The following is a 14,988-nucleotide window of genomic DNA, read 5'->3' on the forward strand; positions in this document are numbered from 1 at the left end:
CCTCCGGTGACGAAGGATCAGCAGTGCAGCCAGTCCAACAAGTCGGACACAACAGCTCCGGCCGCCACCAACCAGCCGGACACGTCATCTCCGACCAGTACAGAAGATCTCATCCGAGATCGACCTATAATTTCAGGTAACCCTCGGAACATTGGCGCCGTTGTCGGGGAACCTGGAAGTCATCCCAATACCATGGCGGACGGTCATGACAACGACCACGATTCAGATCTGGAAAACAGAACACTGCACAAGAACGCGGACACTACACTAAAGGATACTCCGGAATCCAACGGGGACAAAAAATCATCAAATTCGGGGGTAATAGAAGCACTTCAAGACTGCTTAAAGCAACTTGAAAAAGAAACCCAACAACAACGAGAGGTCGGGAAGGATCTACAAAGAGAGGTACGGCGGCGTCGAGAATTGGAAGATAAACTACTGCAATTAGAAGCCGATCTCAAATCAAAAGCTCCTCGGACCACTCCTGAGGAAAATTCACGCAAAGAACAAGATCCATTCACCAGGAAAATCATAAAAACCAAAATTCCAAAAGACTTCAAACTCCCGGATATGATTTTGTATGATGGCACCACAGATCCCAACCATCATCTCAGCAATTTCAGAAGCAGAATGTACCTCACCGATGCCTCAGATGCCGTTCGCTGCAAAGCTTTTCCAACAACTCTCACGAAGACAGCAATCAGATGGTTCGACAACCTACCTCCAAAGTCCATCTCAAACTTTGACGACCTGGCCAAAAAATTCCTAGCCAGATTCTCCATCCAGAAAGATAAGGCCAAGCACGCCCCCAGTTTACTGGGGATCAAGCAAGGAGATCGGGAGAGCCTTCGCAACTACATGGAAAGATTCAACAAAATATGCATGGACATACAAAGCTTTCCAACAGAGGCCGCCATCATGGGACTCATCAATGGCCTACGAGAAGGACCTTTTAGCCAATCCATATCAAAGAAGTATCCTACCTCCCTAGATGAAGTGTAGGAGCGAGCAGAAAAATACATCAACATGGAAGAAAATGCTCGGTTGGGAGAGACCTCAAAATCTGGGATCCCCTGCCGAGATAAAGACAAGGAATCCAAAAGAAAAAAAGATCGATAAGGGGAGAAAATAAAAAAATACCACAATTACACCCCTCTCAGGGCATCCCTAGTCGACGTATATAAAGAAGTCTGCCATACGGAGAAAATTCTCCCAGCTCGGCCACTCAAAGGCAAAAGAGGAGGAGGAAACCGGAATGAATATTGCGAATATCATCGAGTGCGAGGGCACTCCACCAACGAGTACTTCGATCTAAAGAACATCATAAAAAAATTGGTGAGGGAAGGAAAACTAGATCGGTTTCTAGCCACCCGAGATGATGACCAAAGAAAGAGACGAAGGGACGAAGATATCGGACAAACCACGCGATCACCTCGTACACCAGAAAGACACGTCCACATGATACACGGTGGATTCGCAAGGGGAGGAATCTCCAAACCATCTCGCAAAAGATATCTCAAAGAAGTATATCATGTAGAGGGAAAGGAGGAGGCACCTGACATTCCTGTAATCACATTCACTAAAGAGGACGCATCCGGTATCATCTCGGGACACGACGACCCCATGGTCATCACCATCATACTAGCAAACGCCAATCTCCACCGCACATTAACAGACCAAGGGAGCTCCGCCGACATCTTGTTCAAAACTACCTTCGACAAGCTCGGCCTAGAAGACAAGGAGCTTAGGGCATACCCGAACAGTCTGTTCGGATTGGGAGATACCCCGGTACAACCACTGGGATACGTATCACTACATACAACCTTCGGAAAATGGGACCAATCCAGGACACTCAAAATAGACTACATTGTGGTCGACGTGAGTTCAGCCTACAATGCTCTAATAGGTCGGACAACACTAAAACAACTCGGTGCAATAGTCTCGACTCCACATCTATGCATGAAATTCGCAACTACAGAGGGGATAGCCACAATAAAAGCAGATCAAAAGATAGCACGCCGCTGTTATAACAAAAGTCTAAACCTCAGAGGCAGAGGAGAAGAGTTTCATACAATTGAGCTTGGCGGAGTTCAGAGACGAGAAGAACTCCGTCCGCAGCCAGAAGGTGAGATAAAGAAGGTTCAGATCGGAGACACCTCGGACAAAACGACTAATATCGGCACAATCCTGAGAGGAGACTCAAAAGAATTACTGGTACAATTCTTACGAGATAATGTCGATCTCTTCGCATGGAAAGCCGCAGACATGCCAGGCATAGACCCCAAGCTAATGTGCCACAAGTTGGCGGTCTATCTAGGATCTCGGCCGGTACAGCAAAGACGAAGAAAACTTGGGCCAGAGCGATCCCAAGCCATGGAAGAACAGGTACAAGCATTACTGGAGGCAGGATTCGTAAAAGAAGTCAAGTACCCACTATGGCTAGCCAACGTCGTCTTGGTAAGAAAATCAAATGGGAAGTGGCGAATGTGCACCGATTACACTGATCTCAATAAAGCCTGCCCAAAAGATCCTTACCCACTCCCAAGTATCGACGCTCTGGTAGATGCTTCCTCCGGATATAGATACCTCTCGTTTATGGACGCATACTCGGGATACAACCAAATTCCCATGTATCCACCAGATCAAGAAAAGACCTCGTTTTTAACGCTGAAAGCGAACTACTGCTACATTGTGATGCCTTTCGGTCTCAAGAATGCGGGAGCTACTTATCAAAGGCTAATGAATAAAGTCTTCTCAGACCACATCGGGAAAATCATGGAAGTCTACGTGGACGACATGTTGATAAAGACACAAAGTGAAGAGACATTATTGTCCGACCTGGCTCAAGTGTTTGACACTATAAGGAAGCATGACATGCGACTCAAAATGCACCTTTGCAGTAGAAGCAGGCAAATTTTTAAGTTTCATGCTCACACAAAGAGGAATTGAAGCAAATCCGGATAAATGTCAAGCCATACTCAACATGAAAAGCCCAACCTGTGTCAAAGAAGTACAGCAACTCAACGGGAGATTGGCCGCCCTATCCAGGTTCTTAGCAGGATCAGCGATAAGATCTCTCCCCTTCTATGCTACTTTAAGGAAGGGAAAGCAGTTCGAATGGACAACAGAATGTGAACAAGCCTTTAAAGACTTCAAGGAATTCTTAGGACGGCCACCTATCCTATCTCGGCCACAAAAAGGAGAATCGCTCATATTATATCTCGCAGTAGGAAGTCGGGCGATAGCATCATCACTAGTCAGAGAAGACGAAAGTGGGCAACAACCCGTCTACTTCATTAGTAAAGCGCTACAGGGATCCGAGCTGAATTACCAAAAAATAGAAAAGTTCACCTACACTCTCATACTGACATCTCGACGACTTCGCCCGTACTTTCAGGCCCATACCATTAGGGTTCAGACCGACCAGCCCATAAAGGGGATACTGCAGAAAATAGATCTAGCAGGCAGAATTTTACAATGGGCAGTCGAGTTATCTGAGTTCGACCTCCAATATGAAGCTCGGACAGCCATTAAATCACAATACTTGGCCGACTTCATCGCAGAATTCACAGATACCCTGGAAACCCCCACAGAATGGAATCTCTACGTGGACGGGTCTTCAAATAAAACTGGAAGCGGTGCAGGTGTGATAATAGAAAGCAACCAAGGAACCCAAGTTGAGCTTTCCCTCAAATTTGGGTTCCCAGCCTCAAACAACCAGGCGGAATATGAAGCGTTACTAGCTGGTTTGAAGCTGGCTAAGGAGGTTGGAGCTCAAAAACTCAACATCTTCAGTGATTCACAAGTAGTCACCTCACAAATAACAGGGAACTACCAAGCCAAAGATTCCACCATGAAAAAATATTTGGATAAAACCAAGGAACAGCTCGGACAATTCAGGGAATATAAGATCTGCCACATACCCCGCGAACAAAATGCCCGAGCTGACGCACTCTCAAAACTAGCCAGTACTAAACCAGGGGGCAACAATAGAAGCCTCATCCAGGAAATGTTGCAGAATCCATCAATCTCGGAAGAGGAAAAAGTCTTAGCTATAACAAGTCAGGATCAAGGATGGATGACCCCCATAATTAATTACCTCAAAACAGAAACACTCCCCACAAACGAGAAGGAGGCAAAGAGGTTAAAACGGGAGGCTCAGTACTACACCATCATAAACAACACCCTATATAAAAGAGGGATCTCAATACCACTACTAAAATGTGTGCCGACCTCCAACACAAGGGAAGTTTTAGAGGAAGTACACAGTGGCATTTGCGGCAATCATCTCGGGACACAAGCTCTCACCAAAAAGGTACTTCGGGCGGAATTCTACTGGTCAACTCTACAAAAAGAAACTACAGAGTTTGTAAGGACATGCCCACCATGCCAGAAACATGCCAACTTTCACATCGCCCCGCCAGAAGAGCTCATCAGCGTAACCTCACCTTGGCCATTTGCAAAATAGGGACTTGATCTTCTCGGACCCTTTCCCCAGGGATCAGGACAAGTCAAATTCCTCATAGTTGGAGTAGACTATTTTACAAAGTGGATTGAGGCAGAGCCCCTAGCCAATGTCACTGGTCAAAGAAGCCAGAAATTCCTATATAGGAACACTGTCACGAGGTTCGGGGTTCCATACTCCATCACCACAGACAATGGCACTCAATTCACAGATGCAGGCTTCAGGAGATTAGTAGCCGACTTGAACATAAAGCACCAGTTCACCTCCGTCGAACATCCTCAAGCCAATGGACAGGCCGAAGCAGCCAACAAAGTCATATTGGCTGGGTTGAAACGGAGACTGCAAGATGCAAAGGGAGCTTGGGCCGAAGAACTTTCCAAGTCCTATGGGCATATCGAATAACGCCACATTCCACCACAAACGAATCACCATTTTGACTAGCATATGGAGTGGAGGCAATGATCCTAGTAGAGATCGAGGAAGGGTTGCCTAGAGTAGTCCACTACAATGAAGAACCCAACGCTCAACTTCAAAGAGAAGAGCTCGACCTACTTCCGAAAATCCAAGAAAGTGCCCGGATCAGGGAAGAAGCGCTAAAGCGGAATGGCTTCAAGGTATAATCAAAGGGTAGTGCCAAGAGGTTTCGCTGAGAATGATCTCATCCTAATCCAAAATAATATTGGAACAACTCGACCAGGAGAAGGAAAGTTGGCAGCAAACTGGAAAGGACCCTACCGAGTTATAGAAGTACTTGGGAAGGGCTACTACAGACTGTCTGAACTCGATGGACGAGAGCTTCCCAGATCATGGCACGCCTGCAACCTAAGAAGGTACTACAACTAGAAAAAGTAAAAAATGTCAGTATTGGATGCACTCTTTTTCCTGAAAAGGTTTTTTAATGAGGCGCCAAGTTGAGATTCAGACACTATCCGACTTAAAGGGATGAAAAATTCCCACATGTATATATTTGCACTTTTCTTTGAATAAAATATATTTTAGATATTCTACAAGTTTTCAAGACGCATTAATCTGAAGCATTCATCGTCCGATTATAAAGCAACAGATCGGCAGAAAGTGAAAAACAATTTCACTGCACGATCATGATAAAGACAATCGTCTGATAAAGGTGAAAACGCGATTCACCTAAAAGACGATCTAAAGATAGCAACCACCTTCTACAAATCGGCAAAGATGAACACAGAATAATGTAAGAAGTTATCAAAAGTGATCCGGAAAAAGAACCTGACGAGGTCTTATGGATTGCTAAATAATAACTTAAAGACTGGCCGACGTTAAGAAGTCGGACCAAGTCAACCCAAGTTATAAGTAAACCCTGGAAAGAGACCTGACAAAGGTCCAAAAAAGAGGACTACAAAAATAACTTAGAAAGAGGACGACACAAAGAAGTCGACCTCCTACAAAAAAGTTATAAAAGTAGTCCCTGAAAGAGACCTGACAAAGGTCCAAAAAAGAGGACTACAAAAATAACTTAGAAAGAGGACGACACAAAGAAGTCGACCTCCTACAAACAAGTTATAAAAGTAGTCCCTGAAAGAGACCTGACAAAGGTCCAAAAAAGAGGACTACAAAAATAACTTAGAAAGAGGACGACACAAAGAAGTCAACCTCCTACAAAAAAGTTATAAAAGTAGTCCCTGAAAGAGACCTGACAAAGGTCCAAAAAAGAGGACTACAAAAATAACTTAGAAAGAGGACGACACAAAGAAGTCGACCTCCTACAAACAAGTTATAAAAGTAGTCCCTGAAAGAGACCTGACAAAGATCCAAGAAAGAGGATTACAAAAATAACTGGGAAGAGATTGACATAGCGAAGTCGGTTTTCTACAACAAACAAGTTATAAAAAGTAATCCCTAAAAGAGATCTGACAAAGATCCAAGAAAGAGGATTACAAAATAACTGAGAAAAGATCGACATGACGACAACTACGAAACTACTTGGAAAAGGACAAAGAAGTCGGTCATACGACCTCCAAGTACAAAGCAGTTCAAAGAGGCTGAGCAACAAGGCTTCAACATTCTCGAAACATATAAAGAAGCTAAGACAGACGCAAGCAAGCATGACATAAAATAACAAAGCTCGTAAGGTCGGCCTCGGGAGCAATAATCTGAACTTGCTCTTTCAGGTTCTCATAGGCAGCAGTTACGCTGCCAACAAGATGACACTGGAGCTCGGAGTAATCAGCTCGGGTGTTCTCCAACTCCGCCTTCAGACGCATTCCCTCCCGATAGGATGTAACATAGCTGTCTTTATGCCTCAGCGCCGTGTCCTCGGCCAACCTCACATAAGCCGCTAGAGAAAGTGAACTCGCCTTCTCGTTCTCCAAATCCTTCTCCAACTTGGCTACCTTTACTTCAAGCTCCTCCTTCAGGCCCTTCATCCGATCAAACTCCTGTTTAGCCTCCTCCATAAAGGCTTTGGTGGCGTGGAGAGGAAGATTTTGAGCAGTCCGGTATAGGGAAGCCCCCATATACGCCATTCTAACACTACTTCGAGTTATAAAGTCCAGATGGCGAAAGAGAGACACATCGCCCATAGGAATGGCACCGTAGGGACCGATTTGTTGATCCACAAATTCAATTGCATTAAAGTCAGGAGCATCAAGGTTGAAAGGCTCAGCTGTTTTTTGTTTCTTGTTGGGAAGAGTACCAGAACTAAAGGCAGAAGTCGGTGGTGTGTCAGCCAGACGAACCCGAGGAGTAGGGATCACCTTCCTCGGTCCAGGAGAACTCGGCACAGGTGGCTTTACTTGCACTTGGGAAGATCCCTCCCCGGCCGCCTTGGCCGAGATGTTCTGAGCAGCAGTCGCCTTCTTTGCCTTTTTGAAGGCCTTCATGGAATCATTATTTTTTGACATCTCTGCAAATATAAAATCAGCCACAGTAAAGGATTACAATCACAAGATGAGGAAGCCAAACTAAGAAACAAGTATAGAAACGAGTCAGGCAAATACCCAAAACAGCCCGGACCAGGGATGGATCATTCAAAAACCTTTTTGTATCAAGATGGGGTGGTGCTCCCCATAAATCCTCAAGAACAACAACAAAGGCACGCTCAACATCGTCAAGCATATCCCAGGAATAGCGAGACACTCTCACATCCTTCTGCCACTCTAGAGGGAAAGAAGGCTCATCATTTTCATCAAGAAAAAATGGGCGGGCCCCCTCGACAGCACAAACTTTAAAGAAGTAATTCTTGAAATCCTTAAAGGACTCATCATACATAGCAAACACTTTATGGCTCTGGGCAGATCTGAAAGAAACCCAGGAAGCTTTCTTTTTCGAAGAGCCGCCAGGCTTGGCGGAAACAAACAGATAAAGGAAAAGAGCCTGAGAAGGTGTTACACCAAACTCTTGGCAAAGTAGTTGAAAAATTTTGATAAAACCCCAGAAATTCGGGTGAAGCTGGGATGAGGCAATATTACACGACCACAACAGGTCGGTCTCAAAAGCAGTAAAACGAAAAATAATGTCCAGTTGACTGAAGAAATATTCGTAGGCATAGAAGAAGGGACGCTCCCCGTCGATGGAGGTCGGAAAACAAACCCTCTCATCAGAATCAGGAGCAACAAGCTCATAATCCCTCTCCCAGGCACTGTTTCCACAAATCCTATGACGCTTCCTCAGCTCTATGCAAAATTCGGCATCCACAACAGAAACACACATCAAGACAAGGGAGTCCAGCCAATCGGACATCCCCTCGGGAACTTTGGAAGACATCTCTACAACGTTATTGCGAGAAGACATGGGGCCAACTAATCCTGCAATAAGAAAAGAAGATTGGATTACTAAAAAGCATCTCGGGCAAAGGGCGAAACAACTCGACCAATATGATACAGAAGAACAAACAGAAAAGGAAAACCCCAAGACTCAAACCAAAGTCCTGGGGCATCCTTTGGAGGCAGTAACAAAGCAAGGTTTCTGGAAAAATCTACAGCTTACGTCTCGGCTTCCCCCGAACAAGAAAAGAAGATTTTTAAACAGCAAGCATTTTTCGTAGGAGAAAACACAAAAAGTTTAAAAAGTCATCAAAGCCACTATCTTTTTACACTCTACCAGCAAAAAAGCTTCGACAACATCAAACACGCCAAACAGAAACTATCAAAGGCGCAACCTTTTTCAGAATCAGACAAAAAAGCAATCTTCAAACAAAGCGAGGAAAAGATGCAGATTTTCTGGGTATTAGTATCAGATAGAAACAACAGAACATGCAAAAGCCCTAAAAAGCATCAAGCAACAGGAAAGGCAAAAAGGATCATGCAGAAGATAAAGAAACTCCTAGAACACACATTTCAACAACAATTAGGCGCGACAAAAACAGAAAGATCTAAATTTTCTCTAAAGCAAAATCAAAACTTCATCACAAAGCCACAGCAACGAAAGAAAAAGAAAATACGGATGGAACTCACCTGGAGAAGGAAGAAGCTTCCAAAAGGAGACGTAAAAATGAAAGCTGCCCAGAAAATCGCCAAGCGACGCCGCAATGCAAGAAAAGCAGAAATGTGGGCGAAAGACAGAGAGCGAGAGAACAAAGGAAGAAATTGCGAAGAAGTTACAAAAAGAGCGAAGAAGAGAAACCGTTTCTGGGCTTTCGAAAATCAAAATAAAGAGCCAACGGAAAACGGGGCAATTAATACTAATTAATGAAAGTATTAAACCCTCACATGTTCCCAAAAGCGCTGATATTCAAGCACGCGCTTTTAGAGGAAAACGTTCTACATTCAAAAGCTGCTACAAAGGAATCGACGAAATGCTTGAGTTCGGCCTCATTAGAGAAGGACCGAAGTCAAAGACTCGCCCCCAAAACAAAGAAGACTGAGCTCGAGCAGGGGCACTGTTCATACCCTGGGTCGAGATATTCGACCTGGGATGATTGGCGACAAAGCGACCGACCTCTTCAGGTCAGGCTACCCGACCTCTTCTCAAAGAGGTCGGCCAAATCGACAGGAAAGCCCAATAAAGGGCCCAAATAGAGGAACACGACCCAAATCCAAAGGCAACCCAAGCCTATAGAGATAAAGGCGGTTCCCTTGAAGATAAGCTGACTTCACTTAAAATAAGATAAGATAAGATAAGATAACTAACTTATCTTATCGGAAAGGTCAGCCCACACTACTATAAATACACTGGAGCATCCAGGTATAACTCATACTCTGATTCTACAAAAACCCTGTTTAATACCCATGCTAACTTAAGCATCGGAGTCTCTTGCAGGTACCCCCCACCCTCCGGTGACGAAGGATCAGCAGTGCAGCCAGTCCAACAAGTCGGACACAACAGCTCCGGCCGCCACCAACCAGCCGGACACGTCATCTCCGACCAGTACAGAAGATCTCATCCGAGATCGACCTATAGTTTCAGGTAACCCTCGGAATAGTACGTTTATTATTTAAAGACTAATGTTGCAAGAACTTAGAGTTAGAAGAAGAGTGACAAAGTATTTATCTTTATTTGTGTTATTTTAATTTTATTAAGAACTTGATGATCATGCTATTTGTAATTTTATGTTAGATTTCTTTAAGATTTTATTATTTTTAATTTGAACTTAGTTTTTTATTTTCTATTTTATTAATATGTATGAAATATGGAATGATTGAATTTTATATTTATTTAAAAAAATTAATTTTTCTACGAGTAGGGCCGGGTAAGGTAGGGTTGAGAACTTTAAGGTGTGGGTAGGGTTAGGGTTGAGAGATTCTCAACCCGCAGATAGGGTAGGGTTAAATTTTAAGAAAATTTTCAACCCGCGGTTAGGGTTATGGTAGAGTCCAAACTCTACCCTACCCATTGCCATTCCTAGGCCACACCTATGACCTCTTCCCTGAAACTCTCCACTTATGGAGACAATTCCTTTCAAAATCCAACACTGTATTAGTCAATTGTTGGGGATTGCACTACACCACAATCACTAGACTAGAAATCTCCTATGTTATTAACAAGGTTGCGCAATTTTTCCAAAAGCCACTCGATTCTCATTGGAAAGCAGTGAAGAGAATACTCAGGTATCTTGTTGGAACACTGGATCGTGGTTTAAAGTTCACCAAATTCACTGACCCTAGAATTTATGCCTTCTATGTTTCTAATTGGAGAAGTGATATAGATAATAGAAAATTTACAAATAATTTTGGAGTATTTTTGGGACCGATTGGTGTCATGGGCAAGTAGGAAATAAGCTGCTGTCTCTAGAAATGGCGCAGAGGCTGAATTCAGAGAAATAGATGACACAATAACTAAAGTAATTTGGTTGCAAAGTTTGCTAAATGAAATAAAGGTACCTTGTTCGACTTAACCACTAATCTTCAGTGACAATCAAAGTGTTGTTTCTATGTGCCAATCCCATCTTGCACAATAGGTCAAAATATTTTGCCTTATATCAATCCTTTGTTTAAAATAGCGTCATGAAGAAACAAGTGTTCATTCAATACATACCAGCCTAAGACAAAGTAGCTGACAAATTAACAAAATCTCTTTCAGCAGCCACATTCCTAAAGTTCAGAGTGCACAAGACAGATCCATTGGTTTAAGGGGACATGTTAGGATACAACTCGTATTAAGTTAGTTATGAGTTAGCACTAAATTGGTTATCAGTTAGTTAGAATGAATGAACAATCAACATCCAATTTGTTAGAGACTGCAATATCTCCACTATATAAGTAAACAATGACCTCTCTCTTGTAAACTGATTCAATTCATACAATTCACATAACTCTAACACTTATTATCTCTCACTTTCTTGCTTATTCTCTTTCTTTCTCTGTTCTTTCTCTTCTTTAGCTTAACATCACTGATATCTTATATAAATCTCAAAGCCTCTCCCTTCCTTTCACTCCTACCACTGCCAACCCCTCGACTCTATCAACCCCACTTTTCTCTTTCTCACTCTTACTACTATAATTTCTCCTCCACTATCATCGTCACCCTCTCTCACATCACTTTTACCACCACCGCCATACCGTTATCAGACTCCACCAAATATCATCACCTCAATATTTTTCCATCACCTTATTCTTCAACAAAAACAATAACCGCATACACATTCAGATTTTCTTTTCCGAAAAAAGAAAAGAAGAAAAATTAGATCAAAGTAGAGGTAGATGGAGAGAGATTAAGATGTCTTGGACCTGTTGGAGAAGGTGGCATTGTTGATGACATCAGGATTGGAGGAGGAGGAAAGGTCAACACCGATGGTGCTATGGAGGACAAGGTGACGATCACACAGAGATTTAGGATGATGGGGCAACTCCATGACTACCTCTCCGTCCTTCTTCTTTTAGCGTGCTTTCTCTTTGTCGCAATCTTCGTCTCTCTTTTACTTTTTCTCTTTAATTTGATCTATTTCTTACTTCAATTTCTTTCTCTTTGTCTCTTGTTTCTGTTGTTGTTGAATGCATGTGTGGCAGTGGTGTGACTGTGGGGATAGTGCATATGTGATGTGCGAGTAGATAGTGTGAGGTGTATTGGTGGGATAGGATCGGGTGTAGGTAGTGCAATGGATAGGGAAGTGCAATAATAGGATTGATGTAGAGGCGTGGGTGCTGCAACAATAATGAGAGTGGTGGGAGGAGGTGGGGTTTGACAGAGTAGGGGGTCATGGAGATGGGTTGGGTGGTTGGTATAGTGGGAAAGAGATGGAATTTTGGTTGGAATTGAATTAGGATTGAAATGGATAATTAAGGATAAATTTTTTATTGATTGTTAACAATAAAAAATTAATAATATGGGTAGAATTGAAATTTATTTTAAATATTAGAGACAACATTAAATCATATTAAATGTTAATGATAATTTTAATAAGTTTGAAAAAATATTAAGGATAAAAATTATATTTAAAAAATCACTTGTATAAGAATGAGGTAACAAAAGTTTCTGACAAGAGTGTAGAACACTACAAGATTTTTATATATTTGTGGGTATTTTTTAGAGGGAGTTTTTGAAAACCTCTGCAATTTATTTTATATGTGACCTTTTGATAAACTCCCACCAAATAAGTAACAATAAAACTTTATTGTTATCAATTACCACATAATTAAGACTCCTTCAAAATCCAAAAAACACTCGAAGAGAAAGAAGAGAGGAGTTAGAGCTCACTGAAACCTAAGCTTGCGATAGACATCCACTGCTATCTCTGTCGCCACCATCGCCGCCACCGCCGCCGCTAAAGTTCATCTCCTTTCTACTTCTGCCATAAAGCTACTGAGATCGAGCCAAGGCGCCTCCTTCATCAACGTGTTTTCAGATCTAATTGCAACTCCCAAGCTTCTGAGATCGAGAGAAAGCACCTCTTCGATTAATCTCCTTGGCCAATCACGCTCTTGTTCTCCATCAACATTCTATCCCTTCTGTATGCTCTTCTTTCCACTCATGTTCAGTTTCTGGTTCTTCTTTTTTTTTTTCTTTTTATTCGTTTTTTTTATTCTCAGATTCTGAATGATTTGCTATGTGATATAACATTCGATGAGTTTTATTTTCTTCATTGATAATATTGTTTCAAATTCTCAAGCACTTCAAGTGTTTGATGAATTATTTATTCTCTTAATTGAAATCCTGATAAATTGATTTGCTAATTTTTGAATTTTGATTTCGTGACACTCTTTTACTTTGATACTACTGTATATATTTGAAATATGATAAATTAATTTATTTAAAAACAACTATGTTATATGAGGTGTTTGTTAAATCTCAAATTGGCTACGTCTATGATCACATAAATTACACCTCTTATGTTGAATGAAGATGATTATCACATGATGCTTAGATTTTTTTTTTGCACACAAATAGTTAATTATTTTCCTTTTGCATTGTTAGCTTAATTCAATTTCATGTGTTTCTAAACAAAATTTAGTTAATGTATTTTTGTATAAAGATTATCTTTGGTATGTTATTCTTGCAAAATGTTATAATGTGTTTTTTTTATTTTTATTTAAATTCATTATCATATTACCTAATAATGTGTTGATACTCTTACAGAAGTAATTAACTATTCAATATTAACAGGTTTGTGGGGTGTTTGAAACTCACATAAATAACTAATTTTTTTAATTGAAAAATTTAGTTTTTGGAAGTTTTAAACTGCCACAAAATGGTTAAAAACTGTCATAAAAAATAGTTTAAAATTTTCACTAAACAGATAACAAACCGTCATTAAATGATGTCATGAAAAATTTATAAAACCACCACAAATAAATTCGTGACACCTCAAATTTTGGAGGTTTTAAATACTGGCACAATCTTTTTCGTGGAGGATTTAAAACCCCTATAATTTAAAAAAAAAATTGCCACAAAATAACAAGAATCTTTTAGTGGAACAGGGTGTAGCACACTTAACACTTATTTGTATCTATTACCTTTAATTTCGCTTTCGAGATTTGGTGGATATATAAGCATATATATAGTTATAGCCCTAAGGGAAGTTTCCGACAAGAATGTAGAACAAGGTGTAGGACAGTTACACTAATAATTTGTATGTATTACCTTTAATTAATTTCGCTTTCTAGATTTCTGTGGATGAGCATAATGGATATATGTTGCTATAGCTCTCAGGGATTTTGACCAACATATAACACTAGCAAACTAATATACAACTTAAGCGAGCAAGCCAATAAAAATAACTCTAGAGACGCAATTGAAATAAAAACTTAGGGAACAATGGATTGCGGTTTATATATACATAGAAATTAAATGGTATTATGCATGCTTTGTTTTTTATTCGGAATTATTGTTGCTTAATTAGCAAATAAAGAAAAGTAATAACATGTATATGTATGCCATGACAAAAACGTTCTGAAGGCCATCATCAATTGTTTCAATTCCTACCAACTTCACCTAACTGTTAGATTAAGAGTTTTCCATATAGCGCCATAAAAAATACGCAAAAGGAACATGAATTAACATATGTATGCGTTCATTTCCACGCTTCGGAATATTGGTGTATATGTTGAATAAACGCATGAAAACAAACTATGGTTCAATATCATCAAGGAAGTTGAGCAACCGTACTTGTTAACAAGTAACAAACATTCAATTTCTCTACCAAGCAATTTTTTTATTAAAAAAAAATTGGGCTCAAATTCCTTAGCCAAACGTGTTGATTTTCATTAAGCCGTTCCGAGCAGCAATTTACATATTTCCTACCCACTTTGACTTTAGTTAATTAATTAACCGCTGGCATATTGTTACATATTATATTTGAAGTTCATGCATATATAATTATTAAAATGAAATTAAATTAAACTTACAAAAGTTGGGAGTCAAGCGTGTCCTATGTTTAAAAAGGGAAAGACATACAATATATAACTTATAGTAATTGGTTACTTAGTCGTGGCTGCGTGACAAAATTAAACAGAAGCATACATGATGCGCATGCAATGTTTCGTTGTTGATCGTTAACAACTTTTACATGCATGGAAAATTCGTATGACATTGACATCATAGCTAAAGAATTTCATATTGATATATATAGTTATAATTTGTTATTTTTTTCAAATATAAATTATTCTATCTCAAAT

Source organism: Arachis ipaensis, chromosome B07 (assembly GCF_000816755.2).
Source record: "Arachis ipaensis cultivar K30076 chromosome B07, Araip1.1, whole genome shotgun sequence".
Lineage (NCBI taxonomy): Eukaryota > Viridiplantae > Streptophyta > Magnoliopsida > Fabales > Fabaceae > Arachis > Arachis ipaensis.